Below are 24,514 nucleotides of genomic sequence, written 5' to 3'. Positions count from 1 at the left end.
ATTTTTAGTTAAGCTCGAAACAATGTTGAAATTGCAAGCCAAATTTTCTTTCATTAAATCCTTGTAACCGCCACAGTGTCAATGCTTGGAGCAACCTGAACGACGTGCTGGAGGAAGGCGGTGCAGCCCCGGCTCTGTGCTAGCAGCAGCGACCACGGCTGCGTGGCATCGTGACTGGACGAGTTGTTTCCGTGCGAGCGATTCGCGGCTGTGAAACCAGCGAGAGCATGCGGCGGGTCAGTGGTGCGAATCCGGCGGATGGAGAAGGCGGCGTGGCTTCGAGCGGGCGATGGCGCTGAAGCCGCTGTGATTTCGGCGGAGGCGGCTGTGCAGAGAGAACGGAGGCAACGATGGTGAGTCGCTGAAAGAGCGGACAGGAGTAATACACCGCTCATGGTAGCGGCGTCTTGGTGGGCAGTGGCAGCGAAGGCGTGCAGCGACGGGTAGCAGGGGCTGACCGCGACGATGGCGGGTTGATGGAGGTGACTGAATTGAGGTGATGTGAGAGAGAGATTTGGGCGAGAGAGAAAGATGACAAACGTGTGTTTCAAATGAGAAAAAGGGACTTCAAAACCCATTTTGGGGTTTTCACGTAAAGTGAGGAAGATTAATGATTGGGCTTGTTTTATTTAATGTTTTCGGAAAAAATGAATTAATTTAAATATTTGGGCCAACTTTTTAATAAATGATATGGATTGGAGTTAGTTTGGTTTGGGCCAAATTAATTGAATGGAAGATTGGGCTGGAGTACATTAATTAAAACAATGGGCGACTTTCACGTACTTTTTTGAGAATGGAATGGAAAACAAATAAAGGCTTTAAGCGAATAAGATGGGCTTTTCGAACTAAAGTATTCAAGAGCTTTCAATTTAATATATCGGTTTGAGCATCATTTTATGTAACGAAATTCCTTTTATGTGTGATTGAAATTATTAATTTTATTCCATGACAATGTGATATATGTTGAAAGTGAAAATGATTGTCATGTGTTGTGAAGTATAGCTTTTGGGTAGTTTTGAATTGCTCGATTTTGTTGATATGATGTTCGACCTTGACAGAAATATGATTTATATTTCTAATACTCCCTCCGTCCACAAACAATAGATCACTTTTGTCATTTTGGACGTCCATAAAAAATAGATCACTTTCTTAAAATGGAAAGTTTATCTCTCATACTTTTCCCACTTTTTCTTCCCTCTCTCCTACTTTACTCACTTTTTCTCTCTATCTCTCTTACTTTACCTACTTTTTCTTCTCCTCTTTCTTATTTTACCAATTCTACATTAAAACCCGTGCCATACACAAAGTGATCTATTTTTTTGTGGGCGGAGGGAGTACGTTTTATGAAAAAATTAAGTTTGATGCAGGAAAATAAGCAAAAAAAGGAAAACCTAATTTGGTAGAAGGAAAAACGATTACTCCTAATATTTTTTGATCTACTAATAATATTAACTAGGAAATAAATAAACCAAAAATATAACTCTTTTAATGCTGCATCAAAGTTAAGAAGGATGTCATGCCATGTTTAATTTTGAGAAATGTCTATCTATTTATTTAGCAAGAAAAGTGAGTTTGGATTTGGATATTCACTTGTTACACATAATTTTGTGTGTGTATATGTGTGTTTTCAATCAAAACATGGACATATATATTATTAGAAACTTTTAAGGTGTGAGTGATTCATTTCTAATATGGTATCAGAGCATGCCCAAGTCGATGATGGATTTTATTTCTTTATCCCTTCTTTGGCCTACCCACATGTTGAAAGCCTGATGTGTCATTCCTGCCCACGCGTGAGGGGACATGTTAAAACTCTTAAATCTTGTTTCACATCGACTTGATAATAATCACAACTGATATATAAATGTGGATAACCCTTCTCTTTATAAAAGCCTTTTAAGGAGTGAGTGACTCATTTCTAATACAAATTCAATTATTTACTATTATCTAAGCACTGATATGTAAACAGGGGAGTGTTATATTGCTAACTCATAGCTTAATTGCTAACTACAACTAAATAATAGCCATTAGATATTCAAATTAAGAGCTTAGATCATCAATCCCTAAATGTCAATACGATCAACGAAAAACGTCAATTAGACCATAGGATTAATTCCAAAAAATATCAATAGGGGTATTAATGTCAATTAACTACATGTTTAGTTAAAACTAACTTTTAAAAGAAATCACAAAACTTTAAATTCATATAACATATATCAAATTAAAGATAATTTCATAAGGATTCCAACGATATCCTACATGCATATATTCCGATGTCAAAATTTGAAAAAAAAAATTGAAATTTTTTAATTTTTTCATATAGCAGAAATGTCAACATACTATATAAAATATATCAATATAATACATGTAGAATGTCAATATAAGCAATGAGTTAACATTCTTAAAGCATTGTGTTGACATTCTCAAAGCATTGTGTTCATATTTTCAAAACACTATATTGATATTTTCATTCAAAACCCTAATTTGAAGTTTTTTTTTTCTTTTTTGATTTTATTAATAAAAAGAAAATTTACGCGTAGCAAATTGTAGACCACACGTTTTCTAAAATCCTATGGCCTTAAATTAGTTGTAGTTAGCAATTAAATGATAAGTTAGCAATTGATCACTCCGCTATATAAACATATATCTGTTTAATCATAAATTTACATCAATTAAATTCTCCATAATAGAGAGAATTAAAGAACACACACCGGGTATTGGTATTCTGCGCAAGTTTCCTGGCTAAAGCGACTTGGGGGGACATTACCAGAATAATTGCGATGAATATGTTAAGAAAAACAATTGCTTTCCTACCCATATTTGAGATTGAAATTTAGTTAAACCAATATTAACGCCCGTGCCTAGGAGATTTAAATAATGAATCATACACAATATAATGAAAATATAGAAAATAAAATCAAGTTAATATGAAGATTTACAAAAACATAAATGTACTTATCTCGTTTCATACTCCATAAGGAATGAAACATTTTAAATTTATGGAATGAAACATTTTAAATTCGGTAAACGAGGGGAATTCAATCAAGAGGAAAGAGATCTCATCGCCACACTTTGTTATGAACTCGGAAACAAGTATGATGATTAATTAATTATTGATCACAATTACTACTTGTTTTAATCAATTATATATATCCCAAACACATATAGTAGAACATACAGAAACATGAAAATTAAAACATACATTAACATTAGTAATACTGTTATATAATACTAGTAATTATAGATGTTTAAGCATTACATTGCGCACTTGTACAGAAATTAGAAAGCTTTCATCCATAATCCTATGTGAAAGCATAAATAGATACAAAAGTCGACTTTAATGCCTCTTTATTTTACTAAGCGCCAACATAGGCATTTGTTACAGTACGAATACGTAGTTTTGTATAGATAAAACTGATCGATTTCGGTCCGGATATGGGACTGCAATTTCTCATGGAAGTTGCGAGGTGTAATGAGGTGGTGGAGAACGATAGCATTTGGAGTATGGAGCGTTTTTGTTGCAATAAGATCGTTTGGGATTCAATGCTTTACGGGTCTCCGACTTTTTCTCTAAATCTAAAGACAAAACAAGAATGTAAAGTGTATCATATGGGATGTAGCATATGCAGTATTAAACATGTAAGATATCAATGCATACTCAGTTATAACAATCATGTTCAAACTAAAGTGTGAGTTTGGATTTGGATCTTCTTTTGTTACTCATAATTTTGTGTGTGTATAAGTATGTTTTCAATCAAATTAAAACAAGGAAACATATATCTGTATAATCACAAATTTACATTAATTAAATACTCCAAAATAGAGAGATTAAAAGAACATACACGGGGTATTGGTATTCTGCGCAAGTTTCCTGGCTAAAGCGACTTGGGGGGACATTATGAGAACAATTACTATCAAAATGTTAAGAAAAGCAATTACTTTCCTACCCATATTTGAGATTGAAATTTAGTTAAATGAGTGTTGTCTTGTTGGAGATGTTTTGTTGGATTTGCTCGTCAATTTATAGATAAATTTGAGCAATTGAGTGGAAGAGAATAGTTAGCTACTTTTCTTTGGTTTATAGGAATTGAGAAAATTCAATTCCAAGATTGACGTAGATGTGGTGACGTAAAGTTTTTCCACAAGCACATGGGCAATGAAAATGAAGCAACCTCAATAATTTTAATTTTCAATAAGTCTATGCAACCAAATTTTATACAACCAAAAATTGGTTTATTTAAGAAAAAAAGTAATTTATTTATACATTTAATTAAAAAGTATATATATATATATATATATATATTGTATAGAGAATGTGCATAATATTATGGTATTTGAGTATAATTTTTTAAATTTTTTTGAACTATAAAATATAATTAATGCATACTTTAATTTAAATTTGAAAAATAATGAAAAAAATAATTCAAATATAAAAATAAAAAATTAAAAATGAGGCCAAAGACTAATAAATTGTTTTTAATTTGTTAACTAACTATATTTATGATTTTATTATTTAATTAACACATCAAAATAGCTAATATAATCTTGTTTTGGTTGTACAAAATTTGGTTGTTTATCATTACTCTTTAATTTTAGGTCCTGTTTGTTTTGTCGTTTAGGATTTTGCAAGAAGAGGGAGACGCGTGTAATGCATTTCAGGGTCGACAATTAATGTATGAAGTGAAACCGCTGTTTGATCTGACTGACTGTAATATCTGAAGCATTTTGATTTGAGTGGTTGTTACATTGAAATAACAAAAAATATAATTCATATCATCAAGGTATTCTCTAATTTCTGACTTTTCCTCGTGTTAATTATGAGTGTAATCAGTGGCGGATCCAGAGACTTAAAACGGATGGGGCGAAGCAAAAAAAAAAATTAATAAAATATTAAATATCATTAACTTCAATATATTTTTTCTATAACAATAAAAGTTACTATATGTTACAATTCAAGTAGCATTTGCATCCGCTAATCGCGACAACTGACTTCTGCGGGTATCCATATCTTAAAAACGTGTCATGATTCTTTCATTAGAAACAGTGGCGAAGATGGACCTTTCACTGTATATCACCAAACTATTCCGTCGATCAGTCTTGAACTTTTCAAGTGTTTTTTTTCCAATTAGAAAAGCCACCAGCAGTAAATGCTTCATCCCCCGATGCCACAGAATCACGCTCGTAAAGAAAATAATAAAAAAAATATGCGGCATCATTCGAGACACTATATTCAAGCCATTCACGATCCTTGTACCAAACATCTCTAAAACATCTATTATCTTTTCCTTGACATGATTTTTGAAAATTGAATCCTTTTAGTTGACAAGGACCTTTAGCTACATACTCTCTACGAATTCGATCACGAATATTCACATCATAACTTGCAATTGAACTTCGTTTACCGAGATCAGCTTCAATTTCATTTTTATCAATTATTTGGTGTGAATCTTGTGACTCTTATTTATAATTGTGATTGGTTAGGTTAATTATTCTATAATTTTGGGCTTGAAATTCATATTACTTGGGCTTCAACAACTTGACCCAAATGGTGTCAGCCGATCTCACTCTTCTTCCTTATTCTTCTTTCTCACTCTTCTTTCTCATGCCTCAGCTCAGGGTGACGGAAACTTATCAGAATTCAGAGGGGGAGGGGGCGACGTCGGAAGCTTTCGGAGGGGGCGATGTTGAAAAATTTATGTCGCGGTCCATGTCGGCGGGTGCCGGGGAGGGGCGGTCGCCCCCTCCTGGCCCCCCTAGCTCCGCCACTGAGTGTAATCAACAACCAAGATGATTTAAATGGAGAATATTAGTACAGTTGCTTTAAAAATATCAGAATTAATAAGTCAATAAAATCAACACCCTAAAATTCATCTCCTTGTAAATGTTTTACTTAATGTATTTTGTCTAATTGTTTCGAACTTCCTCCATTCACCAATACAAGGGGAGTTTCGATTCGGCGAGAGTTTAAGAAATGTAGTACTCCCTCTTCCTAATTAAGCTGAGTCGTATTTCTTTTCTTGGATGCCCCAACTAAGTTAAGTCATTTTCTTTTATGATAAAAAATAAAACATTCAATCACTCTTACTTTATTTCATCACCTACTTTACTCTCTCTTTATCTTTTTGACTTTATTCATGTCTCCTACTTTTCAACACAATTTCTTAATTTCTGTGGCCAAAAGTTTTGACTCAACTTAGTTGGGACGAATGTAGTACAAAGTTGGTTGAAAATATTAGTTGAAAGTGAATCATACTTATATATACTCCCTCCGTTCCATAGAAATAGGTCATTTGATATGAGCACAAGTTTTAATGTATAATTGGAAAAGTAAGAGAGAATAAGAAAAAAAGTAGTTGAAATTGTACAGTGGATAGTGGGGTCCATAAATAATTAAGTAAAAGAGAAGGAGAAAGGGGTTACCATTAATGAATATGGACTATTTGTATGGAACGAAAACAAAAAAGAAATATGACATATTTCTATGGGACGGAGGGAGTATTAGTTTTATAATAAAATATGAGTGAGATAAAGATAATGGATGAAAAAGGAAAAATAAGTAGTTTATTGAGGGATGAAGGGAGTAGTAGAAAAGGCCAATTCAAAATCTCATTTTTTCCCTATAGTCTATGAGATCAAATCCGTTAAGTGATTTAACATGTTGCTCGAATTAATAATTTTTACCAAAAGTTATCTAGTTCATGCTAGTTATTCAATCAACTTGAAATTATATTCCAACTAACCCGAGTTTACGTACAATAAAAAGCCTCTTCAATCTTACTATGTCAATTAATATTAAGGAATGCAAACGAAAGCGTCATAGAAAAATAAAAGTTTAAGGTGTAGTAATATTTGTGTCTTTAATATAAAGTGTGTTTTTCTCTGCACCCAATTTTAATCATTTTTCAAAAAATTTCAATATAAATAATTGTATCTCTAATTTTGTGTTCTTATAAGATAAGGTTATTGTAGTGGATCAAATAGAAATTGTGTATGGCCGTTACCTTATTGTAGTGGATAAAATAGAAATTGTTTATGGCCGTTACCTTGGATTTTGAAGATCTTAAGTGATTTATCAACAAGTTCGAATTCATCATTTCCTGAACGATTTCACATGTTATACGAAGACACTTTCTCTTACTTATTAAGAGGAATACGTACGATTTTAATTGTACATAATAACATTGAGGTTTTACACAATCTTGCTTAAGATAACAACATTATATATATCTCATGACTACAATTCTCGATAAATTTCATTTTGGCTAATCCATACAGTATCTTTGTATCATTTTGTTTAACAAATCGAAAGCAATATTTGCATATTCGTTTGCATTGACATAATGACTAATAGTCGGCGCAACATGATGAAATGGACAAGAGTCTCCATTAACTAAAACACACTTAAAATTACATATATCGTCTATATTCATAAACACACTAGTACAGTTTGGAATATTTTATTTGGAATTGATTAATATTTGTGATACAAGCATCGGTTATTCGGGCATTGATACTCAGGGTTCGGTTTGGGCCAGAGGAGGCCTGCCTCTGCCACCGCGGCTGCATTTATTCTTGTACTTACACTCGCGGCGGCGTGGGATTGTTTTATAGATGATGGGTGATGACTTCTTTTTCGCCAAGTCTGTCACCAATAAATTATACTTAGCCTCATCAAACATGTTCAACATTGAAAATAAATTGTACTAGTATATTAAATTTTGGAAATAATACACACTTTTATCATTTATTGCTATAAAAAAAATCATATGACGGTAACACTTAAAAGAAATATTACAATAGGCATTTCATACTACAAAGTAAAAGAATAAAAAGTTCTATTGAAACACATTCATACACACAACACAGAACAAAAACGAAAATAAAAATGAGTTTAATGACAGATCCTTTGATAACCCCTTGTTCTTATTTATTTTGCAGCATCAATCTTGTTCAAGGTCAAGAATCATTTCACTTAATTTTTTTTTGACAAGAAATGGTTAAGCAAACTCATACACATGAAAAATAAAGCTTGAGTTTTGATATGCATATTCTCTTGTCAGACACTAATTTTGTGTGTCTAATTAGTAAGGTTACGCACAGAGATATATGCACATATTCAATAATTCATCATGTAATAAACACAAAAATATGACCATATATATACGTATCATATAAAGTACATGAATTATAAAATATTAGAGAGACGAAAAGATCATACTTTTGGTATTGGGGGTCTCTGCAAGTTCCCTAGCAACAGCTACATGGGTAGACATTATGAGAACTATTAAGACCAAAATGTTAAGGAAAGCAATTACTTTTCCACCCATATTTAGAGGTTGAAATATAGCTAAATGAGTCTTTTTAGAGATGTTGTATCGGATTTGATCATCAATTTATAGATAAATTTGTTCAACTGAGTTGTAGAGAAATTTCCAAAACCAGGATTAATGTGGTGACTTAGTCAAAGAGTTTTTCCACATGCACATGGGCATGGCCCATGGGTAAGAAAACGAAAGCATCACCCTCAATTATTAAATCTGATATAGTGATACTTCTTCCGTCCGAGAATTGGAGTCATGTTTTTCAATTTTAATCTGTTCATAAATAGAAGTCCAGGTTCACTTTCACCATTAATGGTAATAGAGTCTCACATTCCACTAACTCATTTCACTTACCTTTCATTTAAAACTAATATATACAAGTAGGACTCATATTCCATTAACTTTTTTCCATCCACTTTTCTTAACATTTATTAAAATTCGTGCCGCCAAGAAATTGGATTCGTAATGGCGGACGGAGGGAGTATATATTACTATCAGTGCAACAAAAAGAATGGACATTTTTGAATGCTATTAAGGACACTAATTTGTGTGTCAAATAATACCATCAATGCTTCATAGAGTATTCTTATTGTTGGTGTCCCAACTAAAATTAGGAGACACAAATAAAAACTTCCTAAAAAAGCTAAAGATTAAAATAATTTGTCCTCAACGTAGGACCACTTTCTTTTATGTCCTAAATTATAGTTATTTTTTAAAAATTTCAAACTATAGTAATTTCGTTTCAATTTTTGTATCCTTAAAAGTAAGTTTTTTTAGTGTATAAAATGTCAATATTAGATAATATATTTAAAATAGATGAATATAGTTCAACTATAATCACAGTACTCTAATACAAATAAATCTGAAACAATGAAATGTTGAAGTAGAAATCTCATCTGCTGTAACGTCCCACTTTTTCAAACCCTAATTTTCGGGTTATAAAATTTTTGCATTAAATGCCTTAAATGCTATGATATGTGGATTAATTGATGAGTGATTAATTACATGATGTCTTTGTGACCTAATTGCGTATGGGAGTTGAGATTGAGTTGAATAGTCAACTTGTTGATAATATGACGTGGCGTTGAAAAGTCAAAGTCGTGGAAAATGTAAAGTGGAAGTGAAATTCGAATATGTGAAGATTTGATGCGGAGTAATATAATTGTGGTGAATTATTTTCCCAAGGGTTGAGTGAGATTAAATGGGATTTTCATAAATATCCTACCCAATTATTTGAAATATTCGACCATCACTATTATTGGAGAAGGAATCATATTTTTCTTGGATTTAATTATTTGTTTGGGATAATTATCCGAATTAAATCCAAAGTCCAATTATACTTTAATTCCACATTGGAATTTTCGAAAACTCCACCTTTGATTATCATGAGATTTTTTGAAAATCTCATATAATAGGGAAGAAGGAATTGTTTATTATATTATTTGATCTCTTATTTATTCTCTTCCATGAATAAATATAAATATGCTAGAATATCTTACCATATCTAAGAAGATATTGCCATATCCTAATTAAATTAGGATTTGAATTTAAATTCCTTGTGGGAGAGACATAAAAATCGCCTACTACTATTATTTGAGGAGGATTTTATTATTTTATTCTGCTCCGTGATATATTATTCTACTCCGTGAAATATCCAAATTAAATCATAGGCTAATTAAATAGCCTAAGAAATTCGAAATCATCCCTTTTCTCAACGGTTTTAACGCCAGTTACACCAACAAATCTTTCCAAATCTTTATTTATTTAATTAAAGATATTATATTTTGGCACTCTATAAATACATGAGAGATCCTAAACCCTAGCAACACAAATCACGCCTCCCCCACTCCCAAAATTTCGAAACCTCTCTCCAAAATTTCTTCTACTTTCTTCAAGATTTCTTCATCAATTGAGAAGAATCCAAGTTGAAATTCAAGAATTTATTGAAGAATCAAGGCTATAACTTGTTTCTACCGTTCGTTCTTTTGGAAAAGGTACTTTTATTTTGATCATCTCTTCTTCTACCGATTAATCGGTGTTCTTGAGATTTCATGCATATAGATCGAGCGAAAAGGGGAAATTAATGGATGAATGGGATGCATATAAGTGTGTGTGTGAAAACGTGTGTGTGTGTGATCGTGTGTGTGATCGTGTGTGTGTGTGTGCGCACGCCTCGGCGTGCGTGCATGTGTGCGGTGTGTGCGTGTTATGTGCGTGGTGAAACACTCATGCGTGGCATATTTTGAGGATAAATCTGGAGTTGTTATTCGAATAAAAATGATATACTAATCGTACCTTGATTTTGGGTGATGATATTAAAGATTTATCGATGGGAAAAAGGGAAACGTGGGAACATGCATGATTTGAAATCAATGTTCGAAACTGATTTGTGATACGCCTAATTTAAAGGTGATACTTCGCGCTCTCAGCGTGATAAACGAGGAGAAGAGAACACTTTCGAGCTAAGCCGACAAGGTGGGCTTTCTTTTAAAATAAGGACATTGTCCTAAACTGATATTGATGAGAATGAAATATGTGTTTATCATGCCTTGATTTGTTTTGTCGTGCCTATCCCTTGTGGCTATGCCACGATTGATTTAATCAAATTCGGATCCTCGTAGAGCCGCAAACTCTACTTGGGTTAGTGTACACCAATGTTAGACTGAGTGCTGGCGTACGGGTCGGCCGGTCTAGTGACCTGGATTACGGCCGCATTCCTTGTCATGTAGAATGAGGATATGGTAAACGTCGATGTAAAAAATGGTTGCGCGACCGTGATATTTGATAAAGAACATATATATTGTGGTGCCTCGGGCCTTTCTAAAGATAAAACCCCGATGGACACTTGAAAATGGCATGATAACTATTTTTGTGATAAAACTGTTTTCAGCGATGAGTCCACTGAGTATGATTATAGTACTCAGCCCTGCATATGTTTTTCCTATGTGCAGGTTGATCGGTGACGAGCGGGCGGCGGTGTTGAGTAGGAAATAATAACATGAACTGTTGAAACTTTAAGTGTCGTTGTGTCTCCATACATAGCTTCACTTCTCTCTTGGTCGCTTCCGCTATATTATGAAAACTTCTGATCTTTTGGTTGGGTTGAATTCTTTTATTTCGTGGGAATATTGTGGATATGAAACAGATGAGATTATTTTGGAACCTTTGCTATTTCAGAGCATTTATTGTTATAGCCTTTTGTTGGATTCCATTGCTAAGGCATTATTCTTCTCCTACTTAATTGTTCATTAAATACTCTGGTAAATTGCCTTTAAATGAGACCCTAGCCTATGATCTTGGTTGCATTTAAGTCTTCCTAGATAGCGATCGCCATTATTATTGTACCCTAGAATGGCGGGTCGTTACAGTTGGTATCAGAGCCTCAGTTCTTTCGCTCTGGACCCAAGAGTCTTGTTGAATTAAAAATCTGAAATTTGCGTAAATTGATTAATTGATAATCGTCGAAGGCTCAACACCGCGACTCGTCTCCGCTCAACCACGACGAATGAGGTAACAAGTATCTCTTGATTATTGATTGAAATGTGAAATGTTGGAAATTGCAATGAATGAAAATTTGTTGTGACATTTTGAGATTTTCTTGGAGTATGAAATGACGAATATGCATGAATGAGAAATTGCTATCTTCGACTATGCCAAAAATGATGAATGCTGTTACGCAAATGAAAATGTGTTAAGACTTCTTTGAGTTGAATAAATGAGATGCTATATAGTTGTGACGACTTGATTGTGTGATGAACGACATCTATGAGAATGAGTTTAAGCATGCTGCTAGACATAGTTGTAAGTCGTGTCGTGAATAAAAATTTTGTGATAATATCGAACTTGGAGGCATCAAACGCCGAATACGAGGCGGGCGACTTATGAGAACGAATTGCGAATCATCGAAACGCGAAAATATATATACAAACCTTTTGTCACGGAAAGGATATTCCGTTATTTCTTGATATGATATTACCTTCACACCTCCGTCGTTCGACGCATACACACATATATATATCCATCATACTCTCGGCATCAGTTTGAAACCTCATACACTATTAATTTTCCGATCCTTGTACTGATGCTGAGGTTTTCCTTTTGTAGATGCCTAATCGGTATTACGCGCCGATGCGAGACCGTTACGCAAAGAATAAGGTTTTTCCTGTTGAAACCTACCAAGAATTTGAATGGGATGGGAAGTCTTTTCTCCTGACCTTCGTCACCGAATTCTACGACCGTTGGATGGATGCATACGCGTATGGAGGGGTTACCCATCACGCGGGGATCTCGAGATTGATCCACAGTCTGCCGAGTCCTTGGAGCGAATGGACTGCCAAGCTGCATTGCCATATACGTGGTTCAGTCCGCCAGAGTACAAGCCTCGAGGCGATATAATCGGCTTGATAGGAGTGCTACTCCCAGCCATGGCAGCTGCGAGGGACGGACCGCCGCTTAGTCCTCCACCGCACAAGTATCCGCCAGGTCAGGCCCGCCGATGGAGATATCGTCGCGATAAGGAGCCGCATGTTGATCGTGTCCCTACTAGGCCAAGACTTAAGGCTAATGCGGCTAACCCTTTGATCATCCATGGAAATGTGGAGGACATGCGTGCGATAACTCCACCGCCCCCGGATGTTGGTGAATATGGTGAGAATGAGGGACCGGACGAGGAAGGACCTGCTTTGGAAATGGATGAGGACGAGGACCCCGAGGAGGATATGAACGACATCGACTAGGAGTGATAGTCGTGGAATATTTGTTTTGCTTCCCCCATGTTTTTGGATTGATTTGCTTGATTTTCTACCCACTTTCGTTAGTTTTGCTACTCTTTATTTTTCTGCAATTGATACTAAGACCTCTATGAGGCAACGTTTTTTTATTAATATTCCATGGGGAGATATTTTTGATGCAATAGATTGCCTTTCATACATGGTGCAAATTATCTATCACTATGTTATCACGCCATCACATCATGCCTCTTATCGCACCACCATCTTTGAATACCTTATGGCGCCCTGTACTCGCCACTTAAATTGTACAACTGCTTCTTAAATGCAATTACCTTGATGATATGGAACACTGATCTTTTGATGACCTTGACGCAACCGATTTTTGTAATAATGATTGACACTACTCTTTGCAATCCATCTATGTGACGAACTTTTGATATCTTGTGCTTGGCCATATACTCTAAAACAATTGACCCATGAACCTTGTTATTCAATTATACCACGTGACTATTGTTAGAATCATGGGAATATTTTGTGTTGATAAATCAGAATGACACCAAGACGCCACCGAGAACCAACTCCTCAAATGGAGGAAGAGGACAGCGTGTCACAACCCATTCCGCACCCTCCACCTCCTCCGCCTCTGCCGCCTCCGGTCGATCGAGAAATCGTGAAGCTATTTTTGGAGCAAAAGCCACCTGTGTTTGACGGATTGGGAGAACCGGCCAAGGCTGAATCTTGGATCCGGGCAATAGAGCGCATCTTCGTGATTTTGAGATGCAACGATAGAGAACGCATGAGTTGTGTGACCCATCAACTGACTGAGGCAGCCGACTTTTGGTGGGATACTAGAACGAAGACTATGCCACGAAACCAAGTAGAGACGATGACGTGGGAAGGTTTCAAGATGGAAATATACAACAAGTATGTGCCGAAGAGCTATCGGAAAGCAAATGCATCTGAGTTTCACAATCTGACTCAAGGATGCATGACGGTGACCTAGTACGATCGAACGCTCAACAGCATGACCCGGTACGCCCCGATCAAGTCGACACCGACGAGAAGCTGTCTGACAAGTTCCGTGAGGGACTAAAACCTGAGATAAGAATGTCGTTGGCCAGCTGAGGGAGACTCCCCTACACCGAAGCGTTAGCACTTGCGCTAGATATTGAGGAAGCAATGCCTAAGGAGAGAGCTAAGGAGAACACTACCTCGTCTTTGCCCCCACCGCACTACTCCAGAGAGAAACAGAAGTGGGATAAGCCTAGAGCTTCACACGATGGAAAACGGCACCAGTCAAGTCAGCATCGATCCCAGCACGGAGGAGGGCAGCATACGTCTAGCCAGAGAGGAGACTACCGACCTAGGGCACCACAATGCAATGTGTGCTCTAAGTACCATTTCGGAGAATGCCGGTACCAGAACGTGATCAAGTGCTACACTTGTGGAGTGTCCAAATAACAAGGTAGGATCGGGATCGAGACAGAACGATCAGGGATCCCGTCAACAAGCGAGGGCACCGCCGAATGAATCGGGAGGAAATCGTGACCCATCGTCACGGCAAAATCAACCTCACCGCCCCAGACTTCCTCCCCAAGCTAGAGCGTTCGCGCTGGAACAGAAGAAGCCGAAGAAAGAGCAAGAGGACCGTGGGAAAGAAAACTTGACAGGTATGGGCAAAATTCTCAATACTCGCATTGTTGTGTTGTTTGACACGGGCGCATCGCACTCGTTTATATCTGAACTATGTGTGCACACTTTGAGCTTGCCTACTAGCGAATCTGAACATAGGATGATTGTGTCCTCACCAGTAGGAGGAATGATAGAAATATCTAGAACGTGCTCGAACGTAGAAATTGTTATGGGAGAATTTAAGATAGTTGCTCACGACTTGCGAGTCATAAAAATGGAGGATATTGATATAATCTTGGGAATGGACTGGCTGACAACGAACTTTGCGACGATTCGTTGTAAGGAGATGCATATATCTCTACAAGCTCCGGGAAGCGAACCCACCATATACCACGGAATCTCGATGAACCGGCGAACCGCCATCATATCCGCGCTTCAGGCGACCGCAATGATGAAAAAAGGGCGAACTGCCTATCTGGTCTACCTCCATGGAGAGGAGAAGGACGAGAAGAAGATGGAAGATGTCGCTGTCGTAAAAGAATTCCCATACGTTTTTCCAGAAGTGTTACCAGGACCACCGCCAGATCGACAATTGGAGTTCACGATTGACCTTGAACCGGGAGCCGCACCCATATCAAAGGCACCATATCGAATGGCGCCAAAAGAGTTGGAGGAATTAAAGATACAACTCCAGGAACTCATGGACCTAGGTTTCATTAGGCCCAGCATCTCGCCATGGGGCGCACCAGTACTTTTCGTGAAGAAGAAGGACGGGTCAATGAGAATGTGTATCGACTATAGGGAGTTGAACAAATTGACCCTAAAGAACAAGTCTCCACTGCCGAGGATAGATGACTTGTTCGATCAACTTCGAGGAGTAGACGTGTTTTCAAAGATGAACTTGAGGTCCGGATATCACCAGCTACGAGTTCGAAGGGAAGACATACCGAAGACCACATTTCATACGAGATATGGACACTACGAGTTCGTTGTGATGCCGTTTGGCCTAACGAATGCCCCAACGGTGTTCATGGACTTGATGAATCGAATATTCCATCCGTACTTGGATAAATTCGTTTTAGTCTTCATAGATGACGTACTAGTCTACTCAAAGAACGAGAAGGAGCATGAGGAGCACCTACGAATCACGTTGGAGATGTTGAGGACCGAGAAGTTGTACGCCAAATTCAGCAAGTGTGAATTCTGGCTGAAGGAAGTGAACTTTCTAGGACATATTGTGTCGGCAGAAGGAATCCGATTGGACCCCGCCAAGGTTGAGGCAGTACAACAATGGAAGTCGCCTTCAACACCAAACGAAATTCGGAGTTTCCTAGGATTGGCAGGATACTACCGAAGATTCATTGAAGGATTCTCTAAGATAGCGAGACCAATGACGCAACAACTTAAGAAGGGAGTCGAGGTGAATTGGACCCCAGAGTGTGAAGCAAGCTTTCAACTCTTGAAGGAGAAGTTGACAACCGCGCCAGTGTTAGCTGTGCCCGAGTCTGGAGCGAACTACGTAGTCTACACCGATGCTTCGAAGGTTGGACTAGGATGTGTGTTGATGCAAAACAACAAGGTGATCGCCTACGCGTCACGACAGTTGAGACCACACGAGTTGAACTACCCAACACACGATTTGGAGTTAGCAGCAGTGGTATATGCCCTAAAGATTTGGAGGCATCATCTCTACGGAGTTAGATGTGAAATCTTTACGGACCACAAGAGCTTAAAGTATTTCTTCGAGCAGAGACTTGAATATGCGACAACGAAGATGGCTCGAACTAGTGACGGACTACGCTTGTGGCATCAACTACCACCCCGGCAAAGCAAATGTGGTGGCAGATGCTTTGAGCCGTAGAGATCATTCGCAAATAGCTACTTTTCTGACGGAAGAAGAGAGCTTGATATGAGAATTTAGCAAAATGCGATTAGAAGTGATAAGAGCACCCGAAACAGTGGAAGGGAGAATTGCCACTTTGGTGGTTAAACCAGATCTGAAAACGTGAATCGTTGCAACTCAACGGATGGATGCGGAACTAGAGGAAATCCGAATTGAAGTGAGAACCGGTGAATCCGAAAAATTTAGTGAGGAGTCCGACAATGCCCTCACATTTGAAGGAAGGTTGTGCGTGCCAAACAACGAGGAACTTAAGAACGAGATCATGGGCGAAGCTCATGAAACTCCATACACTGCCCACCCTGGGAGCACGAAGATGTACCAAGACTTGAAAAAGTCCTTTTGGTGGAACGACATGAAGAGAGATATCGCGGCATTTGTGGAACGTTGCTTAGCCTGCCAACAGGTGAAGGCATTACATCAACGATCACATGGAAAATTACAACCATTGGAAATACCCGAGTGGAAATGGGAGCACATCGCTATGGATTTTGTGACGGCCTTGCCAAAGACCCTAAATGGGAACACCGCAATCTGGGTGATTATAGATCGACTTACCAAGAGTGCGCATTTCATACCGATTTCGGTAACCCATGGATCGAGCAAACTGGCTCGGATCTACATAAAGGAGATCGTGCGATTGCACGGAGTTCCAGTGACAATTACGTCCGATCGTGACCCGAAGTTCACATCGAAATTTTGGATTAGTCTACAGCGTGAGCTTGGAACGCGATTGAATTTTAGCACGACATTTCACCCGCAATCCGATGGGCAATCCGAGAGGACGATCCAAACCCTCGAGGATATGTTGAGAGCCGTGATACTCGACCGCGGTGGAAGTTGGGAATCCGTACTACCGCTAATTGAATTTGCTTACAATAACAGCTTCCAAGCAACAATCAACATGGTGCCATATGAAGCCTTATACGGAAGAAAATGTAGATCGCCGCTCTACTGGGATGAAGTTGGAGAGCGACAGGTGCTAGGACCCAATGCGGTCGAAGAGATGGTTGAAGTCGTTCGACAAATTCGTGGGAGAATAAAGGAAGCCCAGGACAGACAAAACTCATACGCTGACTTTTGTGAAATATTACTGTGAAAAAAAAAATTATCTTTTAATTTCAAGCTATAGATTGTTGGAAGATCACCTTTTTTTTTCTACGATATGCAGCAACCACAAATCAGAAAGGCAAATACTCCCTCCATCCCTAAAGAATATGCACTTTGGGTTCAACACGTGATTTAATACAAAATTGATAAAGTAAGAGATAGGAAAAGCGAAAAAGTAATGAAAGATTGTTAGTGGAGAATGAATCTCACCTCATAATAGTGAAAGATTTTGGGACGAACTATAAAAGAATGAGTGCATTTTTTTTGGGATGAAGGGAGAAAAAGATAACTAAAAGTTGGAGTTAAAAAAAAAACCAACTTAGGTCTTAAACAGTATATATTAATTATCATACACAATTTATACAGTACAATAACAATTCTAGCAACTCTAATCAATAACTACTACTATTAGCCATTAGGATTCCTTGTCTTGTTTTAGGGATTGATGAATTCGAGTATTCCACTCATTTCTGGATTAAATCGATAATAAGCCTAAAAATACTCAATGCATAGCCTAAAAACTACAGAAAATTCAAATTTTAAGCTAGAAATGCATGTAAACTAAACATTGACCTCTAATAGTCGACGAATAAAAGCGGTAAAAAGTCTCTTAACTACAAGACACAAGCTACATGGAAATGTAATATAGCTACCAGACGTACAGTTTAACCAAATGACGCCTTTGTGTAAAATCTCAACGTGGAGATAATATATACACTGTCCTATAAATCCTTGTCAGTTCATAAGTTCAAAGTCATGTTGGAATTATTAAGTTGGTTACGCCATGTCAATTTCATCTCATTGATTGCTTTATCTTTGGAGCGTTTTTTTTTTTTAATTCCCACAAAGGGAGTGACGCGCGTCCGTGATGCGTCTCTATAAGGGCATCCACAGTGGGACGAACTAAGCGACGCCCTATGCACCGCCACGTCAGCATTTTATCCTCCGCCACTTCCACCTGCAATGGGGAGGACTATAGCCCGCCCTAAGCCCCGCCCTAAGTATTTTACTTCTATTTTGTATTTATATAATTTATGCAAATATATCAAGCAAAATAAATAAATAAAAACAACACAATTAAGGCAAATCCTACATTTACTTAATTAAAAAAAAGTTGCAAAATAAAAAATAAAAAAAAGTTACAAACTAAGAAATTAAAAAAAAGTTACAAACTAAGAAATTAAAAAAAAAGTGCACTACATATAAAAAAACCCCGGCTCGTCTAGAGTAGTTCCAACCTGCGGCTGAGGCCATCGATCATCCGCTGGATGCCTTCGATTTGAGTCGGGTTGGTTGTCTGCATCAGGGCATTGTGTGCGTCCAACAACGTCCTTTAGTCGGAGGAGACCACCAAATCCGTGTAGGCATGTGATGCAGCCGAAGTCTCGGTCGGGGTCAGGATTGGGGCCAGGTCAGGCGGGCCGGGGCGGATGTGGTCGCCTTGCCCTTGCCCTTGGCAGCCTTGATGCTAGGGGGACGCCGAGACATCGGTGTGCTGGAACTTTCATCCTCGAACACTGGATTGTTGAGGTCCATTGGAGATTCGCCGCTTTCGCTGCTTGTATAATCAGTGAAGGTGCGCTTCGACGCCCTCTTCTTCGCCGCCATCGATTGGGGAAGCACACCACCAACGAACTTCTGCTTCTCCTTCAAGATCGCCCAGGACTGGTAGTGCTTGAACTCGCCGAACAATAACGTTTATGATCTCACCGCTTTGTCGCGCACATCCGACACACTCTCGCCGCTGGCCTGCTCCCTCTCGCACTTGTCGTACTCCCCTGCGAATAGATTGGCCTGCTTCTTTATTTGATCCCCCGGAGCTGCTCCCTATGGCGCTTGTAGGCGGTCGGCGGCTTGGCCTCGTTGTATTTTTCGGCGATGCGCTCCCAATACGCAGTAACCTTCTGGTTATTGGCGAACACCAGATCCTCTGAAACATCAATCCAACATCTCGTCAAGACGAAGGATTCGTCCGCGTCGTAGTTCGTCCTTCCCGGGGTGAACTCTTCACACACCGCCGTTTGCAGCAATCTCTGGGCTCGTGCCTGGGCCGCTTCTTCTTGGTGGCGGAGCCCGACGCGGCGGCGGCGGATCGGCCGCGAGGTGCAGCGGCGGTGGGTGTGCGGTTCGGAGAAGGCTCCATGTCTGACAGCCCGTACGAGTCCGTGCTGAACTCGGGATCGTACTGGGCGTTGGTGTTGAATGGCCGGTATTCGTCGAGTTCTGTACCCGGCCATCGTGCACCACCGAACATCGGATTATTCGGACTTGGGTAATCTCCGGGATTCATTTTGTTTGAAGTGTAGAATATGTAGTCTGAATTTGAGAGTGAAAGGAGTAAAAAATGAAGTGAAAAGTGAGAAGTATATATAAATTTTGAAAATTAAATAAAATTAAATTAAATAACAAAAACGCGTCGCATCGTCCGTGATGCCACAATGGCGGACGATGCGACGGACGATGAGCATCGTCCGCGCTTTATCCGCGGACGATTGATCTGGCGCGGATGATGGTTAACCCATCGTCCGTGGCATTGTGATGCCACAGTGGCGGACGATGCATCGTCCGTCCCACTGTTGATGGCCTAAGATGCATGTGACTTATGCATGGCTTAAAAAACCCATTTTTATTGAAAGACGCATGAGTCTCATGCGTTTTTATGAGAGACACATGTTGATCATGCATCTCTTAACGAAATAAATCACCGAGAGATGCGCGTTTGCATTGACTAAATAATAACTAATAGTCAGCGCAACATGATGAAACGGACAAGAGTCTCCGTTAACTGATACACACTTAAAATTACGTATATCGTCTATATTCATAAACACACTAATACAGTTTGGAATATTTTATTTGGAATTGATTAAAATTTGTGATTCAAGCATCGGTTATTCTGGCTTTGATACTCAGGGTTCGATTTGGGCCAGAGGAGGCCTGCCTCTGCCACCGCGGCTGCATTTATTCTTGTATAGTTGTATTTACACTAGCGGCGGCGTGAGATTGGTTTATAGATGATGTGTAACATCCCGCCTTCCTAGGGTACAATAAATGCGGCGACTGCTATCAAAACGAACTTAATGAATTCAACATAGGCTAAGGTTTCATTTAAAGAGTTTTGACCAAAAATTTAAAGGAACTATCAGAGCATTAAAACAACAACTTAACCTAGAAACTTAAATAAGAAAAAGGAAGGTATCATAAATTACGATCAAAAATATCAAGAGTATGACATAGTTTCCAAGATAAAATCCACAAGATAGTCTAATGCCTCTAAACCGAAAGGAGAGTGCAAAATATTAAAAAATACTTAAGTGTATCAAAAACTCAGCGGAAAACGACCAAGAGAAAGTGCAGCTATGTATGAAGACACAACTACGCTTGAAGTTCAAAAACATCCATCTTAATTAGTTAACATGCTCAACACCCGCCACCGCTCGTCATCGTTCAACCTGCAGATAAGGAAAACACATGCAGGGCTAAGTATTTTGGAATACTCAGTGAACTCGTTGCCAAAACATTTTATAAGTTATGCCACCCTTACCATAGTGAACTCGAGTTTTAAGCAGTTAAGAGAGAATATCACGAGTATCACAAAATATATTTTCCATAGACTGGCCAGTCAAACAACTCCCCACTTTTCTCATCGTTTTCCACAATCACAACATTTTCATGGTGCGACGAAAGTGTGGCCACACTTTTCGCTCATGAGACCGGCCGACTAGCAAGGACGACTCCCGATCCCCACGTGTACACAGCCTGGTAGGGTTTGCGGCCCGTACTCAGACCCGAATTCGTTTAAACATATCCATAGCCTTATAGCCCAATGGAGCGAACTCTCAAACTGGGCATCAGGCGCACAATATCACAACAAAACAAACATAGGCATGGCATAACAGTTAAACCACCCTTATTTCTCCACATTCAAAGATTTGCACATAAAAGAGTTTAAGAGTAAAGCCCACCTCGACTGCTTAGGTTTCAAGTATGTTCTTTCTCTTGTTATCCGGCTTCGCAACTGAGGTTTCACCTTTTTAATCACATAGGCACACATCACAAATCAGATTCAATACAAACTCCTAACTCATGCATGTCTCAACGTTTTTTCCCTCTTCCCACCGATCTATTTTAGCATCATTAATCAATCAAGATCATGTTCATCGCATAAGTTCCATTCGCATCTCAATTCTAGATCTAACATCAACATATGTCACACAAGAGTATTTTGCCATCATACACACACCACACAAACACAACACACACACGTGCATACACGCACCCACACACGCCACACACATGCATACATATTTCCATATCCCCTTTATCCCACTTTCACTCAAACAAGATGCATGAGGGTTCAAGAATACCGATTAATCGGTTGGAAAGAAGAGGAATCGAGTAGAAAGAATAAGATAAATATAAGAATACCTTATGAGAAAAACGAACGGTAGAAATTAAGTATTAGACTCGGTTCTTCAAGATTCTTGGATTGAACTTCAATTCTTCTTCAAAAGATGACAAAATGTTGGAGAATAGAAGAAAAATTGGAGAGAGTGAGAGAGATGAGAGGGGGCGTGTAGTATGGTGAGGGTGCGAAATTTTATGGGGCTAGGGTTAGGGGTTCTCTTATTTATAGCGCTCAACAAGATCTTTAGGTAATTAAAATAGAATATTTGGTAAGATTTTATTCTCCACAATTAAATAAATTAAAATATTGTGGAGTAGAGAGGAAGAATGAAAATGGCGTGAATTAGGGTTGGAGAATATGGAATTTTTGAAATATATGGCTCTTCATTAGCCAAGATTTTGTTTTGGTATTTTTTTACAGAGTAGAATAAAATATCACGGAGCAAAATAAAATAAAAATCCTCCAAGCTAGGGATTGAAATAGGCGTTCCTATGCCCTTTAAATAAGGCATGGATTTTTTTGATATTAACTAAAATAAGATATGGCAAGATCTCTTGGGGTATGGAAAGATTTGGTAGAATATTTAAATTCTAGTTATGGAAGGAAATCAAGTAAGGAATCAATTTAACAAGCAAAATAATATTTCCTTCCCTACATGGGTGATTTTCGAAAATCACCTAGGAAAAATAAGGGGCTCGATTTTTCTCAATAAAAATAAGGAATAATTGGGCTTTGGATTTAATATGGATAAATATCCCAAGAATTAAATTAAATCTAGAAAAATAGAATTCCTTCTCCAAAAGTCCAAGGGTTCGAAAATCTCAATATTTAGGTGGCTAGTATTTATGGAAATTTTCCCTACTATTCTCACTCACCCTTAAACAAATAATTCACCTCATAATTTAATAAATCACATGCCACATCACATAGTCAACAATTTTGACTTTTCAAACTTCCCGGCCAAATAAACTCATGCAATAAATTCATTTATCAAATAATTCACATCCACGCCATCAATAATAAATTTTAGGGCTCTAAAATTAGGGTTCGGAAATTCGGGATGTTACATGATGGGTGGGATTGTTTTATAGATGATGGATATTCGCCAAGGCTGTCACCAATAAATTATACTTAGCCTCATCAACCATGTTCAACATTGAAAATAAATAGTACTAGTATATTAAATTTTGGCAATAATACACACGTTTATCATTTATTGCTATAAAAAAATCGTATGACGGTAACACTAAAAGAAATACTCCATCCGTCCCATTAAAAATGCAATGTTTACTTTTGCGCACTTGTTTTGGAAAAATTATAATAAATAACTAAAATGGTGAAAAAATAAAGTAAGAGAGAGAATAATGTAGAAGAGAGTTCCCTTTATATTATTCTCTTTTTTACTTTATTTTTTCTCCACTTTAACTATTTATTATTATTTTTTCAAAACATGTGTGAAAAAACAAACGTTTCATTTCTAATGGGACAGAGGGAGTATTACTATAGCCATTTCATACTACAAAGTAAAAGAATAAAAAGTTCTATTGAAACACATTCATACACACAACACAGAACAAAAACGAAAATAAAAATGAGTTTAATGACAGATCCTTTGATAACCCCTAGTTCTTATTTATTTTACAGCATCAATCTTGTTCAAGGTCAAGAATCATTTCACTTAATTTTTTTTTTGACAAGAAAAGGTTAAGCAAACTCAAACACTTGGATATGCATATCTCTTGTGACACTAATTTTGTGTGTCTAATTAGTAAGGTTATGCATAGAGATATATGCACATATTCAATAATTCATCATGTAAACACAAATATATGACCATATTTATACATATCATATAAAGTACATGAATTATATTAATATTAGAGAGACGAAAAGATCATACTTTTGGTATTGGGGATCTCTACGACTGGATGTTCCCTCGCAAAAGCTATATGGGTAGACATTATGAGAACTATTAAGACCAAAATGTTAAGGAAAGCAATTACTTTTCCACCCATATTTTGAGGTGAAATATAGTTTAATGAGTCTTTTTGGATGAGATGTTGTGTTGGATTTGATCGTCAATTTATAGATAAATGTGATCAATTGAGTGATAGAGAAATTTCCAAATCCTTGATTAATGTGGTGAATTAGTCAAGGAGTTTTTCCACAAGCACATGGGCTGGGTAAGAAAACGAAAGCATCTCCCTCAATTATTAAATCTCATATAGTGTTATACTATCACTGCAACCAAAAAAAAAAATGGATAAAAACATTTTTAGTGCCACTGAGGATGCTAATTTTTTCTTCTAATACAATAATTAGGGCTGGCAATTTTTAGCACGACACGATAACACGACATGAACCGCACAAAATTAATGGGTATGTTTCAAAGCTTATTAGGTTCGTGTCCTTA

The 24,514-nt window shown here is 37.8% G+C and overlaps 3 long non-coding RNA genes and 1 pseudogene across 3 annotated transcripts; all 4 read right to left on the bottom strand.

The window, feature by feature from the left end:
* Positions 1 to 3,203: 3,203 nt before the first annotated feature.
* Positions 3,204 to 4,056, bottom strand: LOC125197207 (uncharacterized). Its single transcript, XR_007172016.2, has 2 exons — positions 3,843 to 4,056; positions 3,204 to 3,576 (listed from the first exon to the last, which is right to left on the bottom strand). It is a non-coding gene; the product is annotated as an uncharacterized LOC125197207 (long non-coding RNA).
* An 844-nt stretch (positions 4,057 to 4,900) lies between these two features.
* On the bottom strand, positions 4,901 to 5,604 carry LOC148927167 (uncharacterized; annotated as a pseudogene).
* A 1,599-nt stretch (positions 5,605 to 7,203) lies between these two features.
* LOC125196871 (uncharacterized) lies at positions 7,204 to 8,473 on the bottom strand. Its single transcript, XR_007171955.2, has 2 exons — positions 8,219 to 8,473; positions 7,204 to 7,642 (listed from the first exon to the last, which is right to left on the bottom strand). It is a non-coding gene; the product is annotated as an uncharacterized LOC125196871 (long non-coding RNA).
* A 12,401-nt stretch (positions 8,474 to 20,874) lies between these two features.
* Positions 20,875 to 24,181, bottom strand: LOC125191752 (uncharacterized). The gene is made up of 2 exons (XR_007171234.2): positions 24,002 to 24,181; positions 20,875 to 21,145 (listed from the first exon to the last, which is right to left on the bottom strand). It is a non-coding gene; the product is annotated as an uncharacterized LOC125191752 (long non-coding RNA).
* Between the last annotated feature and the right edge of the window lie 333 nt (positions 24,182 to 24,514).

This window comes from Salvia hispanica, chromosome 4 (genome assembly GCF_029641045.1).
Source record: "Salvia hispanica isolate PSC_SH4W2 chromosome 4, Shi_PSC_v1, whole genome shotgun sequence".
Taxonomy (NCBI): Eukaryota; Viridiplantae; Streptophyta; class Magnoliopsida; order Lamiales; family Lamiaceae; genus Salvia; species Salvia hispanica.
This window is presented reverse-complemented; position numbering and strand designations above follow the sequence as displayed.